Consider the following 12,742-nt stretch of genomic DNA (forward strand, 5'->3'; position numbering starts at 1 on the left):
TTTGTTCTCTTTCTGTTTTCCTTAGGTGTGAATTCATTGCTATAAATTTCCCTCTGAGGACTGCTTTAATTGCATCCCATAGATTCTGGTAAGTTGTATTCATATTTTCATTTGTTTATAGGTATTTTTTAATTTTCACTTGAATTTCTTCTGTGACCCATTGGTTGTTCAGGAGGTTGTTGTTTAATTTCCAAGTCTTTATGGAGTTTTTGGAGTACCTTTTGTCATTAATTTCCAATTTCATTGCACTGTGGTCAGATAATATGCACGGGATAATTTCAGGTCTTTCGCATTTTGGTAGGTACGCTCTATGGGCTAAAATGTGGTCTATTTTAAAGAAAGACCCAGGTGAGAAACATGTGTATTCTGATGTTGTGGAGTGGAACACTGTATGTACATCTACTAAGTCCATTTGTTCACAGCTTTCATTCAGATCTGTTATTTTCTTGCTGATTTTTTGTCCAGTTGACCTATCTCTTTGTGTCAATGTGGTGTTGAGGTCTCCTGTTACAATAGTGTTATTAATTATATAGGTTTTCATGCCTATTAAGATTTTTCTTATATAATTTGGAGCTCCGATATTTGGTGAATACATTTTTATGATTGTTATCTCATCCTCTTGCAGTTTTCCCCTGACTAGTATGTAGTGACCTTCTTTATCCCTTTTGATTGTTGTTGGTTTGAAGGTTACATTGTCTGCAAATAGAATAGCTACACCTGCTTTTTTCTGGGTTCCTGTTGCATAGAGGATTGTTTTCCATTCTTTGACTTTTAGTGTATGGATTCCCTTTAGAGTAAAATGTGTTTCCTGTATATAGCATATCACTGGATTTTATTTTTTAATCCACTCTGCCAGTCTGTTTCTTTTGACTGTAGAATTGAGGCCATTTATATTTATGGTTATAACTGACATGTGTTGATTTATCATCATGTTATTTACTTGCATTGTTTTCCTACTTTTTCTACCTGTTTACTTGCTTGCTTTTCTTGATGTTTCTTTTCTACTGTTGTTCTTGAAATTGCGGTCAGATTTTTCTCTGTCTAGAGTATGTTTTAGTACTCTTTGTAATGCTGTCTTGGCACTCATGAAGTTCTTCAATTGTTATTTGTCATGGAAATATTTTATTTCTCCATTGAATTTGAGGGACAGTTTGGCAGGGTACATCAGTCTTGGTTGGAAGCTGTTCTGTCTTAGGACCTGTATTACCTCGCTCCAAGATCTTCTTGATTGGATGGTTTGTGGTAAGAACTCTGCTGTGATTCTGATGGGTTTTCCTTTATAGGTAATCTGCTTCTTTTCTCTAGCAGCTTTTAATATTCTATTCTTTTACTGGAGATCTGGGAACTTGAGTATTATGTGTCTGCGTGTAGTTTTATTTAGGTTGTGATTGGTTGGAGTTCTATATGCTTCATTTCCCTGTATATCAGGTTCTGTTTCCACACTTGGGAAATTTTCTGCTATTATTTCTGCATATTCTTTTTATGTCATTTGCATTGCCTCCTGCTGTTTCATTGACTCCCATTAGTCATATATTGTTCCTATTTGCCTCGTCTTGCAGCTGTTGAATTGATTTTTCCTGGGTCCTTGTTGATTTTACGAGAACCTTTCTTTCACAGTTGTTAGCTGCCATGCTGTCTTCAAAGTCTGAAATTCTATCTTTGGCTTCATTCAAGTGGTTTTGGCAGCTTTCAATGGCAGCTTTGTTTTCCTGGAAGTCTCTTTGAATCTGGTTCATACGTTCTAAGAACTTTCTATATTTTTAATTTAATACTTCCATCCACTGCCTTTGTTCTTCTAGTTTCTTATATGCTTCTTCTTCAGACATTTTGAGCAGTACTTTCATTATTAGTGCCATTTCATTTTTTGCCTGAGAGATTATTTCTAATCTCATCTTTTCTATGGCCTTATGGAGTTGTTTCTTTACTTCCATTGTAATCATTTCAGCTATTTCAGGCATGTGTTTACCGAGTTCTCCTATGTCAATGTCTCCTGGACTTGTTCTGAGTGGGGTGGAGTTCTGGGATTGTGTTTTAGTCCTTCATTTTGTCATGTTTGATATCAAATGCAGAAAGCTCAGTTTCCCTCTTCAGTGGCTGCACAGCAAAGGCCTCTAGTGTCCCTAGGTTTCCTGTTGGTCAGGTTTGCCCCTCAATGTCCACTGTGTAGCACTACTTAGTCTGGGGTTTTCTGGCAGTTGTTGATTTCTATCTAGTTATCCCAGGTCTCAGACACAGGCATTGGTGTCAGCTGATTGCAGACCATCTGATCTAGCATCCCCTAGCAGTTCAGAGCACTTACACAGCCCAGATTTGGGTTGCACTGGTGTGACAATCCTGGTCCAGTGGACCTATGTCCCCAGGCAGTTCAGGGTACAGGCAAAACCCAGGCACAAACTGCAGAGTCGACAGTTCATGAACCATCTGATTCTGTGTCTCCAGTTAGTTCAGGACATATACAGGAACCAGATGCGAGCCAGATGGGCAGCAATCACAGACTGCCCATGCCTGCAACCCCCAGGGATTATGGGCACAAGTAAAGCATGGACTTGAACCACAGGACCAGCAGCTCTTGGAGTGCTTGCTCACTCAGCACAGGGCATGCATAAGGAGGGCCTACACACAAACCATGAGCACAGTCCCTGGGGCTTATGAGTGAGGACCTCCTGTCTGCCACAGATGCATGAAGGGCAGAGACTCAGACCGTAATGGAGGCATGGTGCTGGGTCACCCGTTCTGCCCCCAGGAAACAGATAGGAAATACCTGGCCCCCTCCACGAGTTTCAGCTGGGAACCATTGTGGTGGGAGCAGGTTGTAGCCTGCCTGGTTATGCTTCTTAGTCAATTCAGGATGTGTGCAGGAGCCAGACCCAGGCCACTCAAAGAGCAATCACAGACTGCCCATGCCTGCAACCTTTATTTGCCATTTGTATTTCTTCCCCTGAGAAGTGCATATTCACCTCAGATGTTCATTTTTGAATAGGACCTTTGAATTTGAGGAGTCTGATTTCTTTTCAGTTGTTTGTATGTTCTAGATAGAAGTCCTTTGTCTGAAGGATAGTTAGCTAAAATTTTCCCCACTCTGTGGGTTGTCTTTTCACTTTATTGGTGATTTCCTTTGATGTACAAAAGCTTTTTAATAGGATGAAATCCCAGTTGTGGATTTTTTGAAGTGTTTCCCATGCAGTTTTGGTTTTGTTCATGAACTCTCTGCCTACCCCTAGGTCTTCAAGATTTCTACCTACTTTCTCTTCCAGTAGATTTAGTTTTTCTTTTTAATATTTATATCTTTGATCCATTTTAACTCTACTTTAGTGCTTGGTGATAGACATGGGCCTAGTTTTAGTCTTTAGAATGTAGAAAGCCAGTTTTTCCAGCACCATTTATGAAAGAGGCTATCTTTCTTCCAGTGAACATGTTTGGCCCCTTTATCAAAGATAAGGGGGCTGAGTGTGTTTGGAGTTGTATCTGCATCCTCTAATCCATTCCACTGGTCCTCAGGTCTGTTTTATTGCTAGTACCATGATGATTTTATTACAGTAGCTTTGTAGTATAATTTGAAGTCAGGAATTGTGATGCCCCTGACTTTCCTTTGTTACCCAAGATTACGTTTGCTATTCTAGGTCTTTTCTGGTTCCACATGAATTTAAGAATGTTTTCTATAGTTCTGTGAGGTATGCTAATGTCCATCAACCAAGGAATAAATAAAAAAGATGTGGTCTGTTTATGCAATGGAATGCTACTCATCTACAAAGGATAAACTTGAGACATTTATAGAGAAATGGATGCCACTTGAGTCCATACTTATAAGTGAAATACATCAGTCTCACATGTGTAAATATTGTAGTATCACCCTAGTGTAAGAAGCTGAAAGATCAAATAAGACCCAAAATATACAATAGATATTGTGAAATGGGAAAAAATGCTCAAAAGGAAAGAGAAACTGGAATGAAGGAAAAGAGAAAGGAAGGAAGGGAAAAGGAAATACACACACACGCACACATACACACACACACACACACACACACACACACACACAAGATAGGCATTTTAGTTTTACTACTAATTGCTATTAGCTCTTTGAAAGAAAATGTTTATGCCTACATTATTTGATCAGCTTTTCATGCCTATATTTTATAATATGAGCAACTACTTTGAAGATAACAATATGCAATGTAGTAAGCATTGCTACTCTCCTACAATTTGTTTTGAAATTTTATACTATTGTTTTATTTTTCTTTTCTTTAAAATTAAAAAAAATTAAAAGTAGAAAAAAATACCTAAAAAAAAAGAATCACACATTCTATTAAGAGACTGTCCAGGATGCAGCTGCTGAGGGAACCCCAAGGCTGCTCAGCATTGAGAAACTTCCTAACTTATACAAAGCAAAGTAAAACATTTTACAGGACAGATCTGAGACACTTATTTGAGCATGCATTTCATAAACACAGAATTTTATATCAAATTTGAATTTATTGTAGACTTTGACTTTGAAGTTTTAAGGGAATTTAATATTTAGAAGTAGTTTTTTCTCTGGAAAGTTGGTAACATAAGGAAGTATACAGTAGAAATTTTGCAATATCTTCAGGATATTTTCTTTCACTGTTAGAATATTTTAATTTCATTCCTATACTGGATCACGTGAATTGTCATAATTTGAAATAAGACCAATCAATCTTTGGCTTTGGGCACAGGATTGTTTTGAATTCAATTTAATTAATGTGAAATGCGGACTCATTTCAGAGACTTCGTGGTCAAATCTGTGCTGTCCACTAGAAGGAGCCAGAGAGAGGCAGTGGTTGAAATGGGAGAGCAGCATCATGAAGGCCGAGCCAGAAATGCCTAAGGGGCTGCTGACACCCCTCTGAGGATCAGAGTCTGCTCTTACTTAACCATGAGCTGAATTCTTCAATCCAACATGCAAAGAACAGAGTATCAGTAGAATGCAACAACAACCAATTAGTCACTAGTTCACAAGTCCACACATAGGCTGAGAAAGATGCTCTACTCTGTCCTATTCTGGAGCCCAGAAATGAAATACAGCAGCAAGCACCCAAGGATAGTCTCTTCAGATTGAAGATCAAAATCTGCAAGAAAGATCAGTGAAAAGAGTTACTCTATCTTCAGGAATTGGTCAGTATCAAACCCATGCTCTTGAGAAGAACAAAGCAACATCTGAGTGTTAAGGAAACATTGGTCACATACAAGTCTTGGTATGTGAATTTGCCAGTCCATTATACATATATCACTCAGAAAAATTAACAAACAGGTCACTGCTCCTACTGCAATCAGTATGAAGGAGAATAATTTATTATAATGGTTACTTTCACTTATTACTATCCTGTCCACAACATGAAGATGAATAGATCTATTTTGGTCTCTTTTAAATTTAAGAAAGCAAACTCAGATGACATGTTGAATCTCTCTCTCTGAAAATATGTTAGAAAGAACTAAAATAGTGCACAAATTATGCAATCAAGTCTAGAAGCATTAGAGAAAAATATCATCCTCTTAAATTATGCTATTTCCACATTCTTTATCTTCATCTCATTTGTTAATTTATAAAATGAGCACATAATAAAATAAAACAAATATTTATATTAAATATTTTTGCCTTCAAAAACACTTGTAATGCATTTGATTCTTACATCAACCCCACAATATATAAGACAGATAGATGGATGGAAGGCGAGAGAAAGAGAGAGAGACAGAAAGACAGAGACGGAGAGACTGAGACAGTTGTATTTGCTCAAAAGTCAGGGAAAACCAAGAAGTTCTGCAAAGCTTCCTACCACTAGTCTTAAGCTCAAAGCATTCAGAAATAATGCTATACTTTTTTTCCCATTCACAAGTCTTTAAAGCAAGTCAACAGGCCTCATAAAATATTCTAATAAAACATTCATATAAAGATTATTTACTAAAATATTAATCTTTGTTATTCATCAAACCTTCCAAAGAATTGAAAATATTTTCTGTATTTTCCATTGAGTTTTTCAATGAGTTTTGTAAGCTTCATATATCGGAAAGTGGGTTAATTTTATGGTGCTTTTATAAGAAGTATAAAAATAGAAGTCTGCCTATCCATCTATTCTGATTTTTGCCTTTATCTTGATTCCATTTCTGTACCCCCCCCTCTGCAGTCTGTATGTACACATATAAGCATTGTGATGTTATTTACTAAAATGTTGATAGAGCTGAAGTAGTAACTGTCTTATTTAAAAAATTATTGGTTACAAATAAAAATATTGTAGCTCTAAATTTCCTTATATAAGAGATTACAGAGAAATGAGAGCAGTTTGGCACCACAGTCAGAAAACCCAGGTGATAGCAGTCATTGTGGTGAAATTCAGCGGGTGAGAAATTTTGGGATGTGTGGTTTTCTGTCACACAGAAGAGAAAAGGAAGAGAGAGAGACAGGAAGCCAGAGACAGGGAGACTGAGACAGTTGTATTTGTTCAAAAGTCAGGGAAAACCAAGAAGTTCTGAAAAACTTCCTACTACTAGTCTTAAACTCAAAGCTTCCAGAAATAATGCTATACATTTTTTGGTGGCAAATATTCTGAGATGAGGTGGTAGATGTGTGCAAATGAGTAGGGAATGGCTATAGAAAAATAACTCCTCAAATCACCACCAGCGTCTATTCAATTAAAGGTGATTGTTTTGAAAAACAGAATTATATGCGATTTTTGAGTATGTGTACAAAATGATGTTTTCTGTAGCTATTTCCCTGAAATATGTGACCTTTAAACCATTACTGGATGAAAGCTTTTGTACTAAATCAGACCTGTCTAGGATAGCAAGACCAACAATGAACTATCACTAAAAATCCTTTCATTATTCATCTCAAAAACTACTGAAATACCAGCTAGCAAGATAAGCATTTAGAAACAAGGAAAAGGAGCAATATTTTATGTAGGTTGTCATATTTTAAAATTTGAATAATTACATTAATCAGCCTCAGTGCGATCGTTAATGGCCATGACAACAACCCATTCATACCAAGTGGTGTAAATTCTAACAGGCTATTTTTAAAATTATGAGACTTTTCTACACTTTCCTTAAGCTCATAATGTTTCCATAAAGTTCATAATAAAATATTGCTTGATCCAGGTTTAACCCAGTTTTTTAAAGTAATATGCATGCCTAAAAAGAATCTGGTCTAAGAGAAAGGATGTCTCTTAACTGTCTCTACCCAGTAGAGAAAGCCCTGTATTTTTAAAGTAAAAAGGTAAATTCTAAAATAGCTCCTTGTCATTTCTGACATCTTGGCCATTTCTGTACAGTGACAGCTATGCTTTGTCGTCAAGGAAGACAGACAAGAGCTGCACTAATAATGAAAGCTACAGTGTTAATGGGGATTGCACCCTCTGGGCCGATCTTTTCTTCTGAGACCTAGCACAATATGGAGGGACATACTCAGGGATAAATTAGGTTTTTTTGTATTGGAATGTAGAAGAAGGAAAACATAAGGATGAATGTTTATCTTTCTGCTTAGGAAAAGTCTTTGTAACACTGCGTTTCACCTGAACTTCTGCAGTACCTTCCAACCAATCCCTCTGCTTGGACTCGTGGCTACTGCCTCTATTCTCAGTAGAACAGCCCCAGACATGCCTTAACAAACATCACTTCATGTCATTTCTCTGGCCAAAATGACCCCGTAGTTTCCTATACCTTTCATGGTGAGATCTTAGGTCCTCATGGCGATCTATAAAGCCCTCCTCACAGTGCAACTCCTTTCGTGGTGCTGTTCACTTAGCTTCCGCTGCTGTGGCTTCCTTACAGTTCTTAGATCACTCCAAGGGCTCTTCCATTCGAGGGTTTTGCATCTCCAGCCCCTACTGAAAACTGCCTGGCATGTTCCGTCACTTCATTGCACTCCTCTCAAGTGCTGCACTTTCAGGGGCCCCTTGTGGCCTCTAATGTTCAAGGACCCTACAATCCTCTGCTCAACTAAACCAACTTTATTGTTTTTCATTCTGCAGTCTTTACCACCACCTACTATAGTTGCATATTGGTTTTACAACCATGCCATAGCATAAACACTAGCTTCCTCATCCAGACCCCTCTGTGTTCTTGCCTTTAAACTCTGGGTCCTTTTCTTGGGAAGGAAAAGCATTATGGGAAATACTGAGGAAAAACGTGACTGAAGGGTGCTGTAGGAAAGTTCTTTACCTTTCTACAGCTCTACACACCTGTCTGATTTATGTTCACTCAAGCTTGATGTCTATTTAAATGTTTGTATTTGGCTTATCTCAGTTTGTTCCTGTCCTGAAAGCTTCCACAACCTTCCTCTTTATTCTGATCTGTTGACCACTTTTATCAGCAGAGTCTTTCTTCAATCTTGACCTAAAACAGAAAATAAGCAAAACAAATAAAAATGGAACTAGTGTGGAAGCGGCTCGCAAGCCTGGGTAGCCCTTCCATGGTCCTCACCACAGCTAAAGTACAACCGAGGCTCAGAGGAGGCAGAGAAGGAAGTTGTTCAGGTCTTCTCTTGAGCTGATGAACAGGGTCCATAAGCTCACAGGTTATCCTGCCTGCTTTTCTGAGTGGGACACCAGATTATGTAGAAGAAATTAATATTTTCATAGGAGATCAAAGATGTAAGAATATCATCAGTATTTCTTTTAGGAATCCCATTTGTCAACCCAGAAATGCAGTATCCACAGCTTTGCATTACTATTCTTTTATTATTTTGTAAGTTTAAAATATAGAACTACTATTATAATTACAGGAACTACATAGCTGAAGTGTATTGAACAATTTCAATACAATTCTGTATCTCTGATCAGGAATGGCAGCTGTGTAAGGCAGCTTTAACTTTATTTTGTTTTTCCTTGTCTGCCTTTCGTGCTACTTATTCTGACTCCTCCAACATTACAGCCTTTAAAGCAATATATTTCCAACTGCATATGAAATGAATCCTAATATCTTCATACTAGATAACCTCTTGAGCTATTTATCCTCCTAATATTATTTTCTATTTACTGGGGAAAGCTGCACAGAATGGAATATCCCCCGAAGCCAAGTCTGCTTTCCTTATCGCTTTGTTACTGTAATGATGAGTCCTTTGACAGATAAGTTACCCAAGCCAGGCAAATCAAATTTCCTATACATGGATTTGAAATTTAAAAAGGAGAGACACAGAGCCTAATCTTTGTATTTAAATGTTATAATTGTTCAACTTTTTCTAACTTGCTGAAGAACCCCAGGTATTCTGCCGATACCTTTCCTCCATTGCTCTTCCTTCTTTTTTTCCTGAAAAGTAGTTTTGTAAGTGAAGGAAATTTCTAAACCTGTCTTTATCTTCCTAATAAAGATGTACTCTTCCTTGCATATTTTGAAATATACTTTTAGCAGTAGCTCTTAGATTATATTTAGAATATGCATTATTCCTCTTAATCTATAACTGTCCTTACACAACCAGATTCTTTTTCCTTCTTCATATTGGACCAAACGGCTCTTGTTTGTACTATCTGCCAGGTACATGGTCCATTGGGCATGCTCCATTACATAGACTCAGGCAGTGAAACACTGGTACCCCTAGTTAGCAAGGAGCATCTTTCAGGCCCAGAGCACAGCTCAGGAACATTTTCTAACACATGGGCTCATTTTTTTTCACCTGGAAAATAAGATGGATTTTGAATTTAACCTTATAGTAACTGAATTTAAACTGAGTACAAAATATAAATTTATTGATATTTATGCCTTGAATTGCAAGGGCCATGTGTTATACCTCCTTTTGATCTGTACAATCCCTACACTGCAGCACTTGTTCAATTATTATTTCTCAAGTGAATCTCATTCAATATTTAAAATAATTTAAAGATTTAAATTTGTGTACTTAATTATAATTCTCAAGCTAGACCTGAAAGCTAATTTTATGATGGTGAGGTTTTCAAATTTTATATATCAAAACTGCTCTTTCATCTTATCCTTAAGTGTAATATAATGTTTTCATGTTATTTATATTATTTTAATAATATTTTTAATATTACTAACATTATTTTAATAGTATTTTTGCATTTAAAAGTAAGTATTAATTTTCAAAACCACTAAAAATGCTATCATCAAAAGTACACTGGTGCAAGGCAGAGCTGGGACAAAGAAAGAGTAGGAGTAATTACTTAATGGACATGGAATTCTCTTTTGAGGTGATGAGACTGTTTGGGAACTTTGTAGAAGGAGTAGTTATCCAACATTATAAATATACTAAATACCATTTAAATCTACGTTTTATTTTTTCCTTTATTTTAGTAATATGATTGTTATTATTTAAAGTACTGAGGATTGAACACAGGGCCTTTGCACTGAACTACGTTCCGGGTCCTTTTTAAAGTTATTTACTTATTCATTTATTTATTTATTTTAAATTAATTTCATTGGTACATTTTAGATATACATAGTGATTACATTCATCATAGGGGATTTACACCTGTACATAACATATTTTGATTCTTTTTTCCCTAATCTCCTCCCCTCCCTTCAACCCCTCTTCTCCTCATTTACAAAAGTTTGTTTCCATTTTTCTTCTTTTCCTTTCCTTCCTTTTTCCCTTCCCCTTCCTTGTTTGGCTTCCCATTTAAATATTTTCTTCCTATTTCCCAATATCTATTATACATTTTCCAGGCCCTTTTTTGTGCTCTTAATTGTGAGACAGGTTCTTGTTAATTCAGTGTGTTGTCCAGGCTGGGTTTGAATTTACGATCCTTCTGCTGTAGCTCCTGGAGTGTTGGGATTACTGGCATGCACCCCCACACTTGATTTAATTCTAGCCTTTAAAATGATTAATTTTGTTTAAAATACATGCTCTAAGGAAGTAATGTGAGAGAAAATGAGATGGAATGAAAAAATTTCAGGCTTCTTAAATTTTCATTATTTAAAGATTAACCGAAGAAAGCTGCAAGTGTGTGCCAATCATTGAATAAAATTTCCCTGCTGCTCTCCAAAACTTAGCTTTGAAAGACAGATAATAGGAGAGGAGATTAAGAGCACACAGAATCAGGCTTTATCAATCACTACTATGAGCTAAGAAGATTTTGTGGTCAGAATGTGTTGATAAATATGCTTTGTAAGGAAAAATAACAAGATTAACTTGCTAACCTTTTATCAAATAAATCATACAAATGTTTAAAGAGCATCTTTTCTTGGAGTGATGTGGTTTTCTTAAATGGAAAACATGCTAAGATATAAAGTCCACAAAGAGAAAGTAATGTGCATTATGTTGTATGGTCCTTAAACCTTTGACCTTACAGCTTTGCAGTACTCAGATCAAACACATTGTTTCAGAAAGCAGTGTCACAGCGTGTTACTAAACACGTTGCCTCCGAGAAGGGTGCACCCGCCCTCTGATGGTACCAGCCGGAGACTTGGTAGTCATTGCTGATACCTCCAGCTTCCTCAGGGCTCCGTGTAATCCAGCACCGAGCTTGGTTGAATTTACCGTATCCATTCACACACCCACCTATGTAATCTTAAATTCATCTTCTTTTCAAAGCTTTTACCACCAGCTTCTGTTCCAGTCTACCGTAGATGCTCACATGGTAAGCTCTTCTTAAACCTCACAGACCCGCCCTACTCTACACTGAAACTGTTATGCACATAGATGTAAGAGGACATCTGAAATATGACAGTGTGATTGTGGCCCTACGATTTAGAATCTTCCAGTGGCTTTCTAGTCCCCATGCTATTGTTTTCAAGGCCTCTCTATTAAGCTGCCTTTCTCTCTGGCTCTCCTAGGCAGATACCTTGGCCCTCCAGTCCCCATTGCTTTCTCTGAGTTCCTCAAGGGCACCGTGCTTGAACCGGTCCAGGAGCTTCCCACTGGTTTCTCTGTGCTCAGGGTCTTTCCCACTGCCCGGTTGCCCTTGTCCTCCTTCTGCTCTTCATTCATATTTAAATCAAATACTTAGAGCTCGCTCTTCCCTAAGGCGGCTTAGGTCAGGTGCCTGAAATGTTTACACAGAATGCAGGAGCATTCATTTATGACAACCGTTCTAAATTTTGTGTAAATATTTTAATGTCATCTTTCACTAGACTATGGGCTCCAGGAAAAATGGGCCACGTCTGTTTTGGCCACTCATCACTTTTTTCAAATTACAAAGAATGAATTAGCTTACAGTTGATAGTAACTAAATGAGAAAAAATCCTAGCAAAGGATCATGAGTTATTTTTTGATATGTAAAACACATGCTGGTCTTCTTCTCCCAGTTCTTCTAGATGAGGTCACTAAGTTAGCACTTAGATAAGCTATAATTAATTTATGACTTTAATAATACTTCTCCTTAGCTTACAAGCTCTTAGAGAAATATATTTACTGCATCCTCTATATTCCTCTGACATGTTACAGAAGATACTTAGTGATGCATTTTGCTTAAGCGATACATTTCATTTTGTTAAGGCGCCACAACAACATAGCAGCTGTGATAATTCCCCAGAACTCCGGCCGAGTTATCGTGTACATACAGATATTTTATGTGCACATCAAACTGAAGAGGGCCAAAACAAAATTCCTGATTCCCACCCCATACAAGTTCTTCCTCTGGTCTTCATTTCTGTAAAGGGCACTAGAAAGGGACTAAGTGATCCTTTCAAACTAGTACCTGCAATACTATCTTGCATAAAGTTTGGTAACGCCTTCCCATGAGAATAGCACCTAAACTGTTGTAAACCAAAAATGCTTACATGGTTGGTCCTTGCTCTCCTTTCTGACCTCTTCCCAAGTATCATTCTGAGCTTACCGTCC

The sequence above is a fragment of the Chinchilla lanigera genome, unplaced genomic scaffold, assembly GCF_000276665.1.
Source record: "Chinchilla lanigera isolate Chin_1 unplaced genomic scaffold, ChiLan1.0 scaffold00034, whole genome shotgun sequence".
Taxonomy (NCBI): domain Eukaryota; kingdom Metazoa; phylum Chordata; class Mammalia; order Rodentia; family Chinchillidae; genus Chinchilla; species Chinchilla lanigera.